Source organism: Anser cygnoides, chromosome 15 (genome assembly GCF_040182565.1).
Source record: "Anser cygnoides isolate HZ-2024a breed goose chromosome 15, Taihu_goose_T2T_genome, whole genome shotgun sequence".
NCBI lineage: Eukaryota > Metazoa > Chordata > Aves > Anseriformes > Anatidae > Anser > Anser cygnoides.
Genome location: NC_089887.1, coordinates 3,797,747 through 3,818,074, shown reverse-complemented (window position 1 = coordinate 3,818,074; position 20,328 = coordinate 3,797,747). Strand labels below are relative to the sequence as shown.

General features: G+C 46.7%; 2 long non-coding RNA genes across 8 annotated transcripts in view; one reads left to right on the top strand and one right to left on the bottom strand.

Annotated features, from left to right (window-relative positions):
* Positions 1-982: 982 nt before the first annotated feature.
* The window catches only part of LOC106032084 (uncharacterized), a 39,180-nt gene continuing 19,834 nt past the window's right edge, over positions 983-20,328 (bottom strand). For 3 of the 7 annotated variants that reach the window (XR_010825170.1, XR_010825171.1, XR_010825175.1), the window contains 3 exons: positions 5,203-6,280; positions 4,310-4,375; positions 983-3,728 (listed from right to left, as the gene is read on the bottom strand). This is a non-coding gene — a long non-coding RNA (uncharacterized lncRNA). Of the gene's footprint in view, positions 3,729-4,309; positions 4,376-5,202; positions 6,281-8,120; positions 18,687-20,328 lie in introns of those variants that run through there. The other 4 variants (XR_010825174.1, XR_010825176.1, XR_010825172.1 and 1 more) reach the window with 4 other exon arrangements.
* On the top strand, positions 5,538-8,277 carry LOC136786463 (uncharacterized). Its single transcript, XR_010825177.1, has 3 exons — positions 5,538-5,670; positions 7,823-8,021; positions 8,100-8,277. It is a non-coding gene; the product is annotated as an uncharacterized lncRNA (long non-coding RNA).

Sequence of the window (20,328 nt, the reverse complement as noted above, 5' to 3'; positions counted from 1 at the left end):
TTTGGTTTTCTCCCAGACGCCTGGGATTTGGGCTCTTTAAAACGTGTTGGATAAATGCCAGCTGTCCCACGGTCACCCGCTGCACCGTGGGACCTCCAAGCTCGACTCTAGGACTTTGTATTTGGTTGAATAAATGCAGTGTTCGCGTCTAACACTTCCGTGAGGTTACACAAACCGGGAAACTTGTCCCTTTGTGCCGTGCTTTTCAAGGCAAAGGGTTCTTCAGCGCCGTTTCCCTGCCAGGAGCGGGATCACTCACTCAGAAAGGTAGAGCTGGAAAGTCCCACTGACACCGTACAAAAGAGAGCTGCACTTATTGATAAAGAGACTCGGCAGGGCTGTGAGTTCCCCGGGAATTAGGGACAAGGGAATTGCTGTGCTGGAAGAGAGCTCGTGAACGCCGCTTTGGAGCCTCCGGGTTGTGAAGTGGCTAAAGCATGAAGGGTAACACCAAGAATTATCCCATCCGCTGGGCACCACCGGTCGGTGGGAGCTCCCGACAAGCTCATGGAGCCCCAGCGAGGAGAGCAGCAGCAGAGAGCAAGTTGTGGGAGGCCTTTCACGCTTGCCAAATGCAGCTGTTAACGTCCATTAGGCAGGCATAAGCGGATGCCTCCGAAAACTAGCACAGCCCTGGAGGGCCTGTAACTCCACACCGGGCTGAACATTAAGGAACTAATTTTAACTTCTAAGCGGCATCCTTTCTGCCAGCCACGGAGGGATTAGAGTAACAGTTTTTGAAATTATTTAAAAATAACATCAGACTTAATCATAGCTATTTATTAAACCCATTATCCTCTGTCAGTTATGGGACACTGATTTATTCAGCTGCGGAAACGATAATCACTTACGGCCGAAAATCTTACAGTTTTTTTTATTTTTTAATGGGGGCCCAGTAATGATTATTCCTTTAGCCCCATAATCTGTAACTGAAGGAACTGAAACAGAAAAAAAACAGTGGTTAATTTGGGGATGAGGCACAACGGGGTGCTGGAGAAACCTTGGACGTGCGGAAAAAACCTGCATGACCTCGCTTGGTGGCACCCAGCAGAGGAAGGGCTGAGGCACTCCTAAAGGAGTGGAGTACACTGGAAATCATGTCGGGAAGAAAAGCCCCATGGAAACATCAGAAATCCCCCATAAATCACGGGGTGTCCAGCCTCTGGATGCCTCTTTGCTGCCAGGGAGCCGACATGGGATTTAGAGGAGGAGCTGAGATCCCCCAGCAGCCGCCAGACATGGGCTCACCTTGCTCAGGCGTCCCTGGTCATTACAGCTCAGGACAGCATTCCCCCAGAAATCGAGGACAGCATTCCCCCAGAAATCGGTGGTTTTGTTCAAAATGTGTATTTAGGGGCTTTGGTTTGAAAGGCTTGCTTAGGAAATGCTAAGAAGAAGAATTCAGCTTGCGTATTCTACCTGACCCTTAGGAGCCGAAGGTAGTTTTTGCTGAGCCCGGGGGTGATAATCGTCTCCGTTTCAACTGCTTCACATCTCAGCACAGACGGGCTTGGTAATGAGCTTTGGGGGCTCCCCATCACGGCATCCCTTTCTGCCCCTGCCCTTCTCTGCTCCCCGGGACGTGGGCAGGAGGCTGAGCCTGCTGTGGGACCCGGGCCGGCCTGTTTGTGGGGACTAGGAGGGTAAAAATGTGTGCTCACACGGAGCCGTGATCTCCCCTGGTTTGGTTAGAGACCAGACACGTCCCCGTGCAGCCAGTGCCCCTCCAGCCCTCGCAGGAATACGCTGTGATCCCCCCCAGCAAGGACCAGACAACAGCTGAGAATGAGGATGCAGCTTTCATTACGGTATCAGCGTCATTTTCTAAATGATTAATAAACGCACAAACGTCTTGCAGCCTTCTGGGCCAGATCTTTGTATAACCCTGTGATCCTTCGGTGGGGCTTTCTGACCCGAGCGCCATTCCTCCCCTAAGCACCGGAGATGGGTTTGCTGCTGCTACCTAAAGCAGCCTCGAAAGGCAGCCTCTGAAAGGGAGGTCCTTGTTATTCCCAGGCTTGCCACTACAGTGCGAAGGCCGAAGCTGTGCAGTGAGCCATCACAAGCGGTTTTGTACAGCCTGCTCCCCTCCCTGCCCTCTGTACAGCTACAGCGTCCTCCGTCGGGAGTGCCCTTATGGACACCTGGGTCGGTGTTTAGCCTGGGAACCCTGGCATCCCTCAGGGTGAGACACCAGAACCTTTCTTCCGCATGGGTCGTGTTGTAGGGACGGATTTGCCCCTTTATCTGAAGACCATTTTCCAATCTCAAATCTAGCGATGCTCCCAGTCCCTTCAGGCAGGAAGGCTGGACTTTTAGGCTCGCTTTACGATGAAGAAATCAGTATCAAGAGCAAGAAACCGAGCCCGCGTGGCAGGCAGACATCCTGCCTAGCCGACGCCTCCCTCCCCACGATCTGCTGCCTGCTGTGCAGTGCTGTCCAGACCCAGCAAGTTGAACGGCTCCTGCATTTGCTAAGAGATCCTCCAAAAGGTTCCCTCCCAGGTAATAGCATGGCTCTAAGGGGATGTGGCTGGAGCTGCAGTCCATTCCAGGCTGTCCCAGCAGGATTTATGCAGCGTGGTGCTGTGCTGGAGAACTGCAGCCAGGGACGAGATGCAGGACGGGGCTTGTGCTACGAAAACTGCAGCATTGCATTAAACTCAGCCATAGGCGTCCAAGTTACTCAGGAAGCGATTTGGCTGAGTTGCAGCCGGTGCTGATCTGTCCATGGGCTGAGTGAGCTCGTGTCTATTAAATGTCTGACATTTTGACCTGCATCGCTCCACGGAGAGACGCGATTGCTCCCTTTGCAGCTGATTCCTCCTGTGCAGCCAAAACAGACATTTTTGTGTGTTACACATGAGCGAACAGGTCAGAACCCATTATTTAGATGCATTTCACGTCCTTCTTTAAGATGTTTGCCTGAGAACTGTTTACAATCTTCATTCACAGATTCAAGGTCTGAAATAATTACCTAAAAAAGCCCAGAAAATATGACTTGCTCCAGATACATTCCTGAGGAGTTAATCACAGTTCTCAATATTCAGCACTCAAGCTGGCCATGGTTTCTGCGGTATTATCCTGCTCCTGACAGGACACGCTGAGTTCTTAGGATCAGATTTTCAGTGTGAATAGCCGGTTACAAATTCAAGGTGGGTGTAACACGGACTCTCTAATTTTCACCTCAAAGGGACTGTTTCTCTGAATCCTCCTGCTTGGAAACCCTATCCCAAGCGTATTCACCTGCAACACTCACGATGACAATATCTGCAGAGTAACCAACCACATCCCAGACGTTCCTGCAGAGCCAAGTACAGCAGAGGAATAAATGCTTAAAGCTGATACAAAAGCAGTTGTCTTCTCGGGAAGTTCACAATTCACTGAGCAACTGAAACAAGCAGGACTGTCACTCAGCGCTAGCCTTTATCCTCTTTGCTCATAACAAACACAGAATTTATTCATCTTGAACACGGGGACTAGAAATGATTTTAAAATGAAACTTTTATTCCGCTACAAGCCAGTTAGGTCACCAACTTGTCTGCTCCCTCCGAGGATTCAGTCTGATCTTTGCCAAAGCTCAGCTCCTCTCACCGCTGAAATCTGCCAGTCCACCTTGGCAAGAAGGGCGCAGCTGGAGACGTGGCTTTGAACAAAGCCTTCATTAGATGATCTTTCTGTTGCAGCCTCTCATCCTTATACACCAGCAGCTGAGTTCCTAAGGCACCCTGTAAGGAAAGAAAGACAAGAAATCCCAAGAAACAAGGCATTATCTGATCTCACCCGAGGGACCAAAGCTTTCCCAGTCATGCTCCCAGCACTACAGCCTGCTGAACCTGTGGATAAGGAATGTGTTGTCTTTTCAAAAACCTAAGTGCTGGCTCAGGCCCTTTGGACAGCTATGAAAGAGCCTGGCCAGGCCTTGTAAACACACGTCCTCCGGGATCGTGGGTTTGGCCCAGCAGGTACGTGCTGTGTGTGACTGCTGCAAGAGGCGCGTGGTGGAATCAGGAAGGACCATACACCTCCATGGGGCACAAACTGCAAGCAGAGGCAAAAAGACAAAAGCACGGTGCCTGCTGGTCTACATGAAGCCAGTCTGGATTTATATTTACTGTGTTTTATATCAGGCAGACTTGAACCCACAGGTATTTTAACTCTACGTTTATTAAACTCCATGTGATTTGGGGAAAATTAAATTTTTAACTCACCTCCAGTTACTGGCACGGCCTTACCACTTCCCTGACCCATGGCTTTTGGGACAATATCTATGCCTAAGCTTTTAAAAACCTAGATTGTCTCAGGGTACCTGAACAACACAGCTGGGGGCTGCCTTCAGAGAAGCTAAGCACCAGTCACTCCTCCTGACTTCAGACTGAAAGAGAAGAATAAAATAGTTTTTTTTTGTAGGTCCTTTGCCAAAGACTGGACTACCGATGGGTGGACAACTTGGCAGATTTAAATTGTAGTCATGCTGTGCCTCAACTTCCCCAGCTGTAGAAGGATGGTGAGACACAAACCACTTCAAATTCATAAAGCTCTGAGACCTGCACCAAAATACCCTGTTTGATGTGCGTACGAGCTATTTTTATTCACAGGCATTTATCTTCCGTAGGTGTTTGGTTTAACATTTCATTGATCTGCTTCAGAGACCACGCTAGTCCGTGTACGGCAGGGGAGGGACAGCCTGTAGCCCTGAGCCTTCGGTGGGAAGGGGCTGCAGAATCAAGTCCCAAATATACGCTGCAAATCTGGGCATCTAAAATCAGCAAGGCTACAGATTTAACAGTACAGGTGGGAAGGGGAAATGATTGCTGAGCTATGATAGCTCCTCATCTCTGCCTGATCAGAAGCGGAAACGCACAGAGGAAAGTGTCTCCTTCCTGGTTTATAGGTGAAACTCATCCCAGACTAGCAGACCACAATTGTTAGTGTTACACCAGGACCTTGCCGATCCCTGAAACCAGTTTCCAGAGGTGCAGCACTGCTGCCTGGGAGTCCCTGCACACACACACATACATTTGCAGACCACCCAAGTCTTCAGGAGGATGGCAGTGAAAATGAGTTCACCAGAGCGGCCAGCGCTAGCATCGTCCCTGGCCAGTGCAAGGCTGCTCTGACTTCAGCCCAAGCTGTAGCCTCTAAAACCAGACCCTGATGGCAAAGAGCAACCAGCCCACAGCGGGGGCTTCTCCTTCTTACCCCGCTGTGTAGACGCCGTGACTCACGAAGCTGGCACAAAGCACGTCTTGGGGCTGGCAGCAGTGGAAGGGAGAGGAGCTCTTGGCCTGAGCAGCGTGTCCACACAGCGAAACCAAGCCACAGCACAGCCCAAGTTCCCTTTAATCTATTCAACACAGGCAATAATAGCAGTGACAAGATCAGCTTTGTCTCCGCACAGAGCAACACGTTGAGCAGGTCCCGGAGGTCCCCAGGAGGCACGTCTGTAGGTAGCCGGACAGTGCCGAAGACAGCTCAGCATCAGCAGTTTGGCTGTTGCCTTGACAACGTTAAAGCTGGTTCACAAGCTTTGTGAAGGAAGGCTTCCTGGAGCCGTGGGACAGTCTGCTCCCGACGTGGGACAGGTCCCCAAAAACGCAGAGCCCTGGGGCACGACCCACGTCCGTGAACTCCCCTGCTCCATCCCGCTCCCCGGCACTGCACGCCATGGTGAGGAATGGCCAGCAGACGGATGGATGCCCAGCAGGGTGGATCAGGGCCAGCAGATGAACATGCTGAAGCTCACCAAATGGATGGCAGGGCCAACGTGACCCTCCTGAACAAGGCCAGCTCCCCGGACAGCCTGTGCCAGCCCCGCACCCACAGGAGCATGTCTGCGTGGGGAAGGGCAGAGAGGAACGGCAAAGCAGCACGTGGCCAGTCTGTGCTGCCGTAATTCGTGTGTGTGTGTGACTTAAATCTTCCAGCTCATGTCCAAGTCCCTTCTCTCTGCCTGTCTGTCACTTGTTAAAAGCAAGCGGCGAAGCACCAGGACGTTTGAGTTCTCTGCTTTGCTCTGCTCTGCCTTCGGATGAATTCCCTGCGTTTCTTTTTTCTCATTCATAAAACAGAGGGTGATATCGATCTGCGGCTGCCATGGATCTACCCTCACACAGAGCTCTGGGGACTCGCAGGTGGTCTGGAAACCGAAATAAATAGCGGTGGGAGGATTAATCACAGTGATTGCAGAGACATGGCGATTCTGGAGAGCACGGAGCTGTAGAGCAGCCTCGGGGATCCTCGGCCAGGCGGGATTTCCCGGCAGTTTATTTCCTGCCACCTGCAAAAACAAACCGTAGTGAAAAGTGTTTTATCTGGGTAAAACGTTGTGAAGAGCAAGTTGTCCAAATAATAAGAGAGGCATATGCATCAATAAGCAGGGAGGAAACCTGGCCTTTTTTTCATAATAGCAATGAAGTACGTTGGTTGGGAGCAAATAGAAGCCCTCCGTGCTAATGGCTGCTTCAGCACGCACAGGCACTGCGGCTTCCATGGCTGAGAGCATTGGTTTCTTTTCTTTTCTTTTTTCTTTTCTTTTCTTCTCTTTTTTCTTTTTTCTTTTTTTTTTTTTCTTTTTTCTTTTTTCTCTTCTTTTCTTTTCTCTTCTCTTCTCTTCTCTTCTCTTCTCTTCTCTTCTCTTCTCTCTTTTCTCTTTTCTTTTCTTTTCTTTTCTTTTCTTTTCTTTTCTTTTCTTTTCTTTTCTTTTCTTTTCTTTTCTTTTCTTTTCTTTTCTTTTCTTTTCTTTTCTTTTCTTTTCTTTTCTTTTCTTTTCTTTTCTTTTCTTTTCTTTTCTTTTCTTTTCTTTTCTTTTCTCTTCTTTCTTCTCTTTCTTCTCTTTCTTTTCTTTTCTTTTCTTTTCTTTTCTTTTCTTTTCTTTTCTTTTCTTTTCTCTATCTTCTTGTCTCTTTTCTCTTTTTTTTTTTCTTTTCTCCTCTCCTCTCCTCTCCTCTCCTCTCCTCTCCTCTCCTCTCCTCTCCTCTCCTCTCCTCTCCTCTCCTCTCCTCTCCTCTCCTCTCCTCTCCTCTCCTCTCCTCTCCTCTCCTCTCCTCTCCTCTCCTCTCCGACTCTGCTGTGGGGGGTCAGTAACACAATTCAGAACTTAAAAACATCAATAGCAACTACATTTGGCCTTGCAGCAAAAATCCTGTTATTCTAGCCTTGTGGGATTCCTTCAGTGGCTTCCTATTTCTCCTTCCAGCTTCCTTACCACCAGAGCTCTGGACTGTCGTGTCCCAGCTTGTACCTCTGCGCCTGTTTCCTCCTCCACAACTTCTCCCCCAAGGCTGTCCCGACCGCACTCGCATTCCTAGCCTGTCTTATGCTGCCCTCTATCCTTGGAATAACCTTCCTCTTCCTGCAAGCAATGAAGCTCACTCTTCTTTCCAGGCTTTCTGCCTGCTGACCCCAGCCTTGCCCTGCCATTCCCTTGTGGACATCTCGCTCCTAGCATGTCCCAAAAAACCTTTTCTGGAAGGGTGAAGCACCAAGCACTGAAAATTGCATTGTACCTTGCGTTTGGTGTTGCTTCTTGGAACCGGGGAGATCAACCAGACTCCTGCCTGCCCCAAATCCACAAGGCTGGACCCTTGTGGAAAGCCTTTAGTAGGGATGAACCTGAGAAGGTCTTGAAGGTGACCTCGACACCTGCCCAGATCCACAGCAGGGCTAGGGTGCATCAACCCCCTTTCAAGCAATTCCTGCCTCTTACTTGCCGCATTACTTGCCTCTTGAATTCTTCCCCTTGCTGCTGCACAATCTGCCCTTTTATTTGCTTTATTTTCGTGCCAACATGATGTTTGTTTTCCATACTAACTTTGCCTAGTGGAGAATTTGGAGCTGGCAAGACGGAGGAAATGAGAAGGTCATCTGGTGCTCTGCTGCTGTCAGCAGCGCTGGCAAACAGGCTGCAGATGGGAAGGCAGAGGTGCCGGATGGATGGAGGAGCACAGCCTGCAGAGTTCCTCCCAGCAGCACAGCAGCTTTCTGCGGGAGCAAATGTACTTACTGGGTTGCTTTGGATGGTGAGGAGTAGCTGTGCTCAAAGCCTAAAGTCCTTTAGCATCCTGCTGACACTGACTTTCATCTGCTTCTTTCTATAGGGATCACTGGAAAATCAAATCATCCAAGCAAACCTGTTCTCGAGGCCTGTGGTAATGCCAAGACTAAGAGGAACAACAATTCTCCCATTTTGCAAGTACCAGATCTCTGGATTTCACTGTTAGGTCCCTGGCAGATCATACAAAGATGTTCCCTATCAGAATAATAAAAACAAAAATTAGTTTCAAGTGCTTCCTAAAGCATTGCAGTTTGTGTGTATTTTCTAAGATCTTACATTTCCTTGAACCAAGTGTTTCAGTGGATTTTGTCTTTATGTTCTTATATGTCAAAAGAAAAAAATTGTTTTGATCAATCCCAAATCAATGCCCTTTCACTGTTTACTTCTGCAGACTCAAAATGCTTTCATTTTTTTCCAGATTATTATTTTTAAATTTGAAATTGACAGTGAAAATGGAAAACACTGGGGTTTTCAACTGAAGTCTCATTTCTCTGTTTGTGTGCTACATACTTCTGCCATATGCTGCAGAGAAGGAGGATTTCTTTAAGCTCTAATACAGAATCCAAGAAGAAAGAGTTTTTTTATAGATCTGATCTTTGAAAAGATTAAATTTCCTCTCACTGACTTGCAAATTTGCCCCTACAGGCACTGCTGTCTCTCCCTGATGAACGCAAAGAACCTCTCAGCTACTTTCTGTTTTCCTACAGATATTGCAATCTTGATTAACAGACTCATCTTTTATTTTCTCATGTAGGGCAAATTTATCCAAATTCACTTTGGTAGCACAAGCAAGCTGGCTAGGGCTAGCACTGAGAGCTCTGAGTAACCACAGAATTCTTTATATTTGTTTTGCGTTGGATTTTTCTGGGGTTGAATGGACCCTGTTCTGATTACATCAGGCCTGAGAAAATCTGAAACTAATTCTGTTAACTCGAGGAATCTGCACTGCTGTAGATGAACCCAAAATCTGGCCCTGCTTCCACAGTGGAGTTACGTGCTTTAGATGATGACAAATTTATTTCTTCTTTCTTTAGTTGACTCCGAGGCTCTGTGTGAACACGTAAAAGGCACAATGCTTCCCCCCAAAGCTGTGCACTTTTCCTTCTACAATTACATTGCAACCGTTACTCACATTCATCAGCACAACATTATAATGGTCTTGCAATCAAGATCCTAAAAATAACAGTCCAGGGAAGGTGCATTGTTCTTTGTTTGCACACGTGCACCTAAGACTAAATTAAGAACCTCAAATCCCAGCTCGCAAGGTAAAAAGACCCCATTATGCTTCCTGACTAAAGCCCTTTAGCATGCAGAAAAAAGAGAGAGGAAACATATGGACCGGTTATTCTTTAATGTGGGATTGTCTGCATCCCTCCTACTTTCAACTCATCCCAGATTCGCATCACACCAAGAGACCACATGTTGGGTTTGCCTCTCTGGACCGTGGGCCAAGGCAGGTTTCAGGTTGTTTTCTGGCAGCTTGCAGCTCCTTCCAGCCTGGCCGGGAGAGCGAGGGCACGGACAGACCCTCGCTGTGCAAGCAGCAGCACTGGCTCAGGGCCCTTCTGCACCCTCGCTGGAGCTCTGCTGGCAGGGATTGCATCAGTGCTTCTTGAAGTCACCTGGACTAGCTACAATTAACAATGAAGGTGGTTCGATCCAACCCAAATTCGTCTGAAGAACTCACACGATCCCTTTCACCTACAGGCCTATGTGGACAGATGACTTCAGCCGAGAGGCAAAGATGAAAATGCCCAGCCAGGACAGCCAGCGAGGTCTGGTTATTTGGTACAGCCGAATGAATCGCTACCCCGAGGTCTGGGGAAGTGTGCTTTCTGTCAATACCAGAAGTCAAACTAACCATGTTAGGGCCTGACAGGAGGTATTGGCAGAGAGTTTACAGCACACAAAACATCTTTTCCAGAGCTCTTCTCAGAAAGAAAGGGCAGTACAGGGAGGCGTTTCACAGATCAATCTCCAAACGTTGCACGGGCAATTCAGAGGATGCTTAGCAGTGGGATGAGTCAGTCCGGAGACCTGTTCCTGAACCCAGCACTGACACAACAGGAAAAGCGATGGCATCTTTTCGCCTCCACGTCACGAGCTGCCAAAATAGCTGTACTAAACCTTATCCCAAAGGGAACTGTTGTGAAGCTTAAAAGCGTTCTCGGAGAGCATCAGTGAAGGATATTATGAGCTATGCTGCACTTACAGGACTTCCAAAGGACACTGGTGAACTGCTGGTTTCACTGGTATCAAAACGTACAGTCTCACTGACATGGGGCTGCAATTTTTCAATCTCTGGCTGCCACCTGCACCTGGATGTGTTTCTCCCCATGTTTCAGATCTAGAGAAGACGTGTCATTCCCCAGGAAGCAGAGGAGAGAGGTTATCACCTCTTCTACCAGATTATCTCCAAGAATAAACCTGAATTTATTGATAATGGCATTTTGTGTTCAAGTGATTCACTCCCTTTAATGCAGCCTTCCCTGCTCAATCCTCTGTTTCCAGAATAAGAAACCTACTCACAAGAACCATGTACTTGGCTAGGGATTGAAACAGGTTCAGTGCAGTGGAGGGGTTGTTGCTTCATGTCCAGGAAGAAGAGGATTGCAAGTGACTTCTCCTTAGGCAGGCCAGAGTGAGGAAAGAAAGCTGTCTTCCTGTATTTTGATCAATGCGCAGCGAGGCCCCTCTTGTTCTGGCAGGGCTGCCACTGAAGTAAAACCAATCCTTTTCAAACTGAAGGGTTGAGCTGCCTCATGTCAATTGCTTACATCTCCTCAGGACAGGAAAGACAGCCAGGACAAGTTTTTCAATAAATGTTGAAAAGGTTTGGGTGTTCAATCCCACTTACATTGATGCAGCTGCTATGTCAGAATCTCGGTAGCCTGAGCAACTCATCCCCAAAATGCCTTTTTTTTTTTCTAAAGTGATACACTCAAAATGTGCTCAGGAATTGAAACCTAGAAGAACCCTCGGTCTGCAGCCAAAAAGCTCATGTTGTGCCTTGATTAGGGCATTTGGTATAATAACCTCCTGGTCTGTCTCCTGCTGCAGAAACCGCTTCTTGTGCCCATTCCCAATCTGCGATGCATCGAGGTGGGATCACAGCAGACAACCTGGGCAATGAGAAGAGCCACTTCTTAATAACGTTAGCCTGCAGAAACATCGATGAAATTGATGCGGCAAACACAACGCTGCCCCCAGCCTGAGGTCCTCCTAATAATAAAATTCAGCTTCTTCAACCTGAGGATAAATGAACTACTGGAAGAGCAGCTAGCAATAATGTAAAGATTTGTTCAGTTCTCTCTAAGTTGAAGCCTGGATGTAAAACATTTGCTCCAGAGCAAACGACCTTGACGTAGGAGTTTCTGGTTAACATTCAATGGCCTGGGGTTTGCAGGATTTCAAACAAGCTGGCTATAGTGTTTGTTTGAAGCCTGAAAACTGACAGATCTGAAAACTGAGGCAAGGACCATGGGTTAGAACCTGTTCATCTCACATGCATATGTAATCTCTAGGAGCAGCTTTTGTAAAGGAAGACTTGACCCTTTGTCTGGTTTTGACACACATTTTCCTTTTTAATATCATTTTGAAGAGTATCTGATAGCGAAAAGAGCTTATTGGGAATATCTGCTGGCTCCCGAGACTATTATTATAAGCAGGACTTGAGCTACAGAAAGATCAAACAGTCTCCAGCTGCTGAACTTACAGTGCCCTTTCTAGCAGCTGTTGGTATTTTACAGCTTCCAGGATTTGTACATTGCAAACAAGCCTTTTGTACAAAGCAGCTACGATTTTCATAGCCACTAAGACAGGCAGCCCCAAATCATGGCTCGCGAGTAGCACATTGTCTGCAAGATTCTCCGGCGTGCTCCAAGTCGTGGGCTCCCCCATCCCTGGGCACGCAGTGGGAGCAAGGCACAGTGCTGCCAGCAGAGCTAACGCCTCCTCCTTATCCGTGCCAGCTGAGATGTGGGACAGTCGCTGCGAGGGGATGCTGCTGCTCACGTCCTGCTGATTTTAAAAAGCGTGGTGAAGAGTGGAACGAGCTGATACCCTAGACAATACGTTGCATTTTGCTTGTGGCATCGCAGAGGCACTTGGAACAACTGCAGTCAAAGCACACGGTCCTTAGCTAGCATAAATCAGTACAGGAGAGCCGAGCAGAATGCTGGCTCACAGCAACTTTAAGCTACTCTGTCCCATGTTAGTCTGAAGGGACCTGGCTGGTCAAATTTCAATGGGCTGGAAAATTATTTTAGATGTCTAGCATTATGGGCCGGATTCCAGTTTATGGTGCAGATTAAGAATCCCTTTGAGTGGCTCTCCGTCCCTTCTGCCAGGTGGCCTTTGATGTACTGGGCTTTGGTCCAGAAGAGAAGATCTGTGTTTACAAGCTGGCTAGGGGTTTCATGCACTTCGGCGCTACGAAGTTCAAGCAGGAGCCAAGAGAGGAGCAGGCAGAGGTGGACACCAAGAAGGTAGGCTGAGAGCTTACACACCAGGACAAAGCCAGCGTGCTACGAGCTCAGCCAGTTTGTTAGGACTGGAGAAGCTGCTAAAGCCAGACTCTGTTTCCAGGGAATATCAAATGACCCTAAACAACACACTAATTTTTTGTTGTTGTTGTTTAAATGAACAGATGTGCTATTGAGAGTCAGAGCTGGCATTCGCAGCTGCCACAGGGCAGCAGGCCTAGCCAGATGGTTGAGCTGTCAGCTAAGGACTTGATCCTTCTTTGCTGAAGATCCCTGCTTTGCAGGTGTTTCTTGGAGCCATGGTGGAGCAAAGAGGCGCATACCTCTCGGAGCATATGGGAGCCCAGATACAGAGCAGTTGCTGTAACACCTTGTCTGAGGTGTGTATTATTGCCTCCTCTCCACCCAGCAAGCTCTGCCGAATGGTGTGTGTGTGAAGGGACAGAGCTGAGACTTCTGTCCTTCCCAGTCTGTCCCCAGCAGGACCGGAGAGCCTGCCTGTCCCTGAAAGCACAGCCTGTAACCATTTTCCTGAGTATGCATTAAGGGGAAGGGTGATTTTCTTCCCTCCAACAGTGGCTGACGAAGTTGCTTCCCTCACGGGTCTGAATTCTGGCAGGCTCCAGAAGAACATTACCAGGTCCAGGGTGAAAGGATGAAACATGGTGCAGAAAATGGACCAGTGGCACGACTCTATCGATACCCTGATGCTTTTTTTTCCATCCCCCCAGCCCATGGGCATTTTCTCCATCCTGGAAGAGCAGCACACGTTCCCCAAGGCTGCCAGCTATGACCTGGGCAAATCACCGAGCCTCCTCCAGCCCAAGGGAGGCAAACGTGAAGAGGCAGAAGCTCCCCTGAGCTGGCGTGTTATGCTGGCCACAGTATGTGCAGCACCCCTGGCTAAGCTGGAACATGCTCTTAGCAAGGTTAGACACGAGGCCAAGCCCTCTGCACGTATGGATCACATCAAACTTCCATGGCTTTTAACATACAGCAGCACTAGGAAAAGTACTTTGCTGGTGCAAATTACCATGGCTCTGTTGCCTTACAGGAGTACTGCAGCCAGACACTGGCTCTGCCACACAGAAATGTGCATCTCAAAAGTCCTTTTCAGTAACATTTAATTGAAAACACTGAGCAAATGCCTGACAGTGATGCAACAGTTGGGCATTTTAACGTTCAAAGACTAGCAAGGCAGTTTCATGACTCTACAACATGTTGCCACTGGCCTTGGTTTAAAATATAATCCTTACAGATAGTCTGAAAAGGAACAAAACCCCAAAAACTCAAGCCATAGCTTGTTTCGAGTAACACTAAGCTGTAGGAAAGCTACCCAAAAGGCACGTTAGCCAAAGGATTAAATTCATTTTCGATTCTGCTGCTCACACATTGCTGGAAGAGCCAGAGTCCTGCAGCTCGCTGCAGCTTGCCTAGCCTTTCCCGGTGAACGTGTCTGGCCTCTCTGCTGTGCTGTCAAGCAGCCATGCTAATGCTTAGCAGCAGGAACAGTATTTAAGCATATTATCAATCTCCACTAGTTATTCATACGACTCCACTGCACAGACATACTGACAGAACATGATCAGAGCATGAATCACAGGTCCTTCGCTCCCTCTTTTTACACTTAGCAGCTATTTCCCTTCTTGCCACTGAGCAGGTTTTTGAAAGAGGCATTTGACTGTGCCAAGATACATTCTGATTGCACATCGTTACACCAGTCTATAAACCACATTGTCCCCTGTCAGAGTATAAACGTACGAGCCTAAAAGGTAAAAATATAATCTCTCCGCAACATCCTTTCCTTTCACAATCCTGCAGAATCCCTTACTCAGGGCATTTGTGCTTTCCATGGCAAGGGCCCCCCACGAGTCCCAAGACTCCAGAGAGTGCATTAATGCTGTTCCCACGTCAGCATTCACTTGCTTCTTTTTCTTACACCCACAGAGGATTTCTTCCTCTCTTTAGCCAGGTTAACGAGAAGAAATCTGCTTTCTTACGCAGTGCTACTGGGATATTCTCTCTGTCTGGACTGGTCATGTCTTTTTCTCCCTGCTCCTTTCCATGTAGCAGGGTGGCTGGAGAGGAAGGAGGATCCCCCGAATGAAGCAGTGGCAGGCTTGCTCCAGAAATCCAGCGTGCTTTGGGTCCTCTTTAAGGAGGAGGTGCAGGTAGGGTGAACATTATGTGGTACAATCAATATTGTCAGCGCAACATGTCAGCAAGTAAATGTCATCAGTTCTGGCCCCCAGTGTTTCCCCATCATTCTTTTGTGGAAAGGATTAAGCCTGTCAGCGTAATGCTCTCTTCATCCAGGTAACAGCCTGTGTATGCTTCTCTTCCATGCTGAAAGACGATCTAGCTCTGTCCTTGAAAATTCTGCCCCTCCAGCACCAAAAGAGGCACACTGTTCACTTTGCTCACTGAAGGCAATACCAAGCACTGCTGCAGAAACATGCTTGCACAGATGGAAGCATGAGTGCAGTCCTGGCTTAATGACAAGCTAAATAATCCCCTCCTGGCAGTCAGTGGCCTTCTGCTGCCCAGACAAATGTCAGGTTTCTATCAACCAGAAAAACTTGCTGCCTACAAGGATTGTCATCAGCTCAACTCGGGGCTCTGCAGTTGAAAGGTGAATAGGAAATGGCCTAGGAAAAACTAGACCATTTTTCAGATTTCAAGCTATCGAATAGATGGGCTCAGATTTTATTTCTACTGCCTGCATGTGCAACTCCATCTCAGCCTATGCTAAACTGGTAAAGCAGCACCAGCGTAACACCAAGGAGACTGACTCAGAGTGCAAAAAACCGTGTATGCCAACATACTGTTGCGAATGCAGCTTCTCTTCTTTTCCAAGGACTGTGTTCAATCGTGGTCCAAGGATTCCCTTAGAGCAATTAAAAAAAGAAAAAAATAAAAGGAGCAGCCTCTAAACCAAGAAATAATGCAGGTAAAGTAATGCATTTTTTTTTACTTGCTTAGTAGTTTATTCAGACAGGACTGAACTGCTAACTTTAGTCAGTTAAGACAGATTTATGTTGGAGGCTACAGTACACCACTTCAGCGAAACTCCTCCTCAAGAGCCTCTCTCACATATTCTGCACAATAATATTGATTTTAGCTGACGGCGGTGAGAGGCAGAAAAGAGGGTCTTCTTTCATGTCTACCTCCAACTTCCGTGGGGTAAGCAATCGTCGATGCCTTTGTATTTAAACTGCCATCAATGCTTTTGTACTGAGCAGCAGCTCTGTCTCCCTAGTTTATCTTCAACCCTTCCCAATGCTGGCAAATGCTGTTACCCTGATTTTACCAATACAGCACTGAAAGAGGGAAGGATGCTGTTCAGTTACCAAAAGTTTGGCATCTAGCGTTTTAAATTGTCCTTGGGTATCTGGGACATCCTCAAGGGGCAAAAAGATATGACACAGGGCTTAGAGGAGACCCATGCCCTGCTGGAGCGGCGGCTGGTGATACCCAAACACACCTAAAATGCACTATGTTTAGGCGACTGAAACCTCTCTAAGAGACTTGCCCAGGGTTACACAGGAAGGACATGGCAGAGAATTACAACCCAGCCTCTCGAGATGCAGGCCAGCACCCTAAGGACTTGGTACACCTTCCTGAAGCTGGTGTCATGGTACTTACACTACCTGTCACGACTGGTGGAAGCAGTACAAGAAAGATCTACAGAAGCCTGTCAGCATGTTGGTCTGAAAAATCACATGTGAAGAGAGCAAATACATTACAAGAAAAGTCCTGCATTATTATTTCTATGGCATCCAAACTGACTGCCAACTGATACAAGTATGGATGAATTCAATTCAGTCCTTTCAGACATTCTTTTTTGCTGTAGTTATGCATCATGCTGCCACTTCACCCTCTCTTGATTGCTGACAGCCATGCAGGAATTTTCACATAAGCCTAAATGAGGCTATTACGTGCTGCCTGTCCTCTGTAACATGCTTCTGTCTCTAGGGGATGGTGCACCCAGCAAATAAAAGTGCTGTTATCATCCTACAGGCTTGCTGGTGGATAGCACGTCTTGTCATTGGTAGCTATTTGTATGATGGTAACCCCAAAGGAAACGTTAAATAACACCGTAAGCCAGAATCACGAAGTGACATTTACCTGAACTGCTTCAAGTGCCTTCTACAGACGAATATTCAGGGTTCACACCATGCATGTAAGCATGTTCCCCTGGGCCATGAAGAACCGGGCTCATCTCATACCTTGTTGTGTTTTGTTTGTTTGTCTCCTTGTTTTCCAGTCGTGAAATGTGAATGAGTTTATAAAACAGGAGGTTTTCTCTCCCCAGCCCTGGTAACTCCTGTTAGTTTTGCACACTTTGCACAGTGTATGCCCACATTTCATCCACTGCATTGTTCCAAATGAATTCTAACAGTCTGGTGGGTGTCTAGCACTGTAGAGCAATCCTCAGGCAAAGCCACACGGTGCCTTCAGCACAAGCTGTGGCAGGCTGAACAGAAATCTTTATTCAGCAACGACAGAACTCGGGTCATCGCTTCACAGACCACCTTGGGAGTTTCAAGGGAATGTTAGTCTGAGAGGTGCTCCCAGTGCCATGACTAGAGATGGGATGTCTAATAATCCTCTCATGTTGTGACAGAAACCCAAAGAATTAGGAAATACATGACCAATACCTGACCTTTAACTAGACAAACTGGCACCATTATTTTTGAGGCTCCATTGTCTCCAGTAACCATTTTTTTTTCCCCAGGATCAACCATGGAAACAGAGGTGCAAAGGGGAAGAGGAAGGTAAGTTTCCACCTAATATATATTGAACTTGAAGGGCAGCGAACAGCAAACAAAACGGCTGTGAAAAGGCAGTTAGTCATGCTGTTTGAATTCCAACACTATTACTGAATGCATGTCTTCCACGTTCAGATGACAGAGATATGCATCCTGGGCAGTGAGTGATCTTGTCCATGAGAAAAAAGAGAGGTAGTGGGTATGAATGTCTACTTTTAACACTCCTGCACCCCCCTCTGAGAACTTTCCCTTTGCAAAGATAGACAAATGTCCACAAGCACCAGTATGCCAGTGTCGTGGCCGTGGGGCTAGGAAGCTAAACCGGAGAGTATCTTAAGCAGTGATTAGCCTTTCTGCACAACTGTAGCTCTTTTATCATCATGCCTGTCTTTCTTATTTTAGATACCAGAGATTGAATCCAGCATAATCCCTCCAGGGTTGGTGAACAGTAAGAAGTCATCAGAGCTGCTGCTTGACTCCACTGACCTGGGGGAGAAGAACAGAATCGGACATAACAAGGTACTGTTTACTCCTGCCAAACTGAGCTAAATAAATTGATGGCAGTTATGACTCAGCATGCCTTTGGTGTAGATATAGCTGCAGAGTTAGAGTTTCTACAGCAACCCATTTCCTCATGCATATAATGTTCTCTCTTACACATGCTCCCAAACCTGACTTTTAATCAGACACTACAGTTAATATAATGCAAATGGAGTACACCTTAAGCTTTGTAATAAATCTCACTTGCTCTTTACTATTCCTTAGTCAGGCAAAAATCCTACTAACTGATCACTTATCCAATTAGGACTAGAAAGGAAAATGGAAGGAGACTGTTGTAGCTGTCTAATATTAGCAGCATATATCATCAATTTGCACATACGTTTTTGTCATAACATAATGAAGGTATCTATTGTAACAGCCATGGAAGCGGAGCATTCTGCTCTTTGCAAGAACCTAAAATCTGCATTTCCTAACTTCTATAATAATTATACAGTATTCATCACTCCTTCAGACTATTCCATCCTTAAATTTCAAATTATGGATGAAGGTTAAAGTGGGCCAGATACAGCCCCTGACCTTATTCTTAAAGTCAACAGCCACAAGATTACTAATATATATATTTTTTCCATTGTTACTGAGACTACTGTGCTTCCTGCTGCAAGAGAGCACAAAGGCACATTTGGGTTTCATCAAGGAAAAGGTTTTGAAGGCCAACAACTGGAGGATCTCTATAATTCGGATGTAAGCCTCAGTCCCATCCAGAAACCCTAATTCACATGGTGATACACTGAATTCCATGGAACTCAATTATGATACTTACGTTTACAAGATACAAGATTTTGGTTTTGGTCTGTGCACCTTTAACATCTGCAACTGCAGGATGGAAAAGAGGAAAGAGAAGGAAGCAAAAAATGTCCTTTCAATTAGCTTCCTGCTTATGAGCAGCATTTGTTTCTTTCATTGCAAGGAAACTATAATTTCTACAATCACAGTAGCATTTTTTAAACAGATTCAGTTCTGTCATACCTTTTCCTCTGTCTGCAAACTGCTGTGATTCCTGCACGCCAAAGAACTGAGGGGCATCTCAGCCTATCCCATTTTATTTAGACAACATACTGACTCCAGCATTCTGTTGAGTGTGACTGAGCATGAACGGTTTGAGACCCCCTATATACATTGCCTGGAAACAGTTGTTTCTAAGCCACACATATTCTGGCAATTCAGAGGAATGTCCAGAAGTTTCGCAGCTGCATTTCTGAGGCAGGTGGAAATTGTACAATAAGGTGAGGAAAATACTCCGAGGTTATCCTGTTCTGCGGAATTAAACAGTGGCAATTACAGACACTGAGAACCTTGGCACGTCTGGGCAGGAAAGATAAGCACCAGGAAAAAAAAGAGCAGCCATGTTCACTTGAGTAAAGACACTGAAAGCTAGTGACTTGCTTGTTAATTATTAATAGGGCAATGGGCCTGACTGATTGCTTTCCAAATCAATGCCAGAAAAGTTAGTAAATGGAGAAAGCCCTGAAAGCTGAGTCTTAGCTGCTAACTCCAGGGACTGGAAAGAGAACACCTTAGAAATTCAAGACCTGGACTTCCCAGTTCTAAAAACAGCACAGAGAGGTGGAGAGGTTCTGAGCATGGGAATACAAGCTTTCACTATTCATTAACATTTAACAGCTGAAACAAAGCTGCTTGTTTCACTTCTCTTAAGCGGGACCACATTGTCAGCATAAAAGGGCAGTTCCAGCCCAGATTCTCTTCACTTAAATCCAGGCTGGATAACTCAGATGATTTCCTGCTGAGAAGAAAGAAAGTGTTGAACAAGATACTCAAGCTTTTGGGGACCATCACAATGGAAAAAGTTTGTTTTGGGAACCTCATCCCTTGAACCCCTTACTTCCAGGTGGAACTTTTGCTGGATGGGGCCCAGCAGGACAAGGAAATGTAACTGAAGGAAGAGGAGCTGAGAAGCACCATACGAAAGATGCAGAAATGCAAAGAATGTGTCAAGGAACAGAGAAGACAGCCACTCTCACCCAGGAGACTGACCTCACCATCCAGCTGCAGGCTGAGAGTTATCAATAGGGGATGGTTAAAGGCTTAGAATTCAGTTAGGCAAGGAATCAGCTTCTCAAATGACTCAGTAAGAGGCTCATTTTCAGGATACGGAATGGAAAAAAAAGAGCATATGGGAATGATGCGTGAGGTTTGCAGACACCCAGTCTGTATCTTAAATACAGTTAAGTCCTTAGAATACAGAGGAGACCAGGAGGCCTCGTGGATAAAGCAAAGGAATGGTTTTCACAAGTCCTGAGTTCTCTTCCTGGACAACCACTGATGCTCAGCATGGTCTATGGCAAATAAGGGTGTCATCGTTTTAAAATATGAACTCTTATTTAAGAAACTGTCTGTATACAAATGAACAAACCCCATTTTTATTGCCTAAACATTAAGAGACTGTGTGGTCTGAGTCACGGAGATTCAGATCATTTATGACTAGTTATGTTAAAGA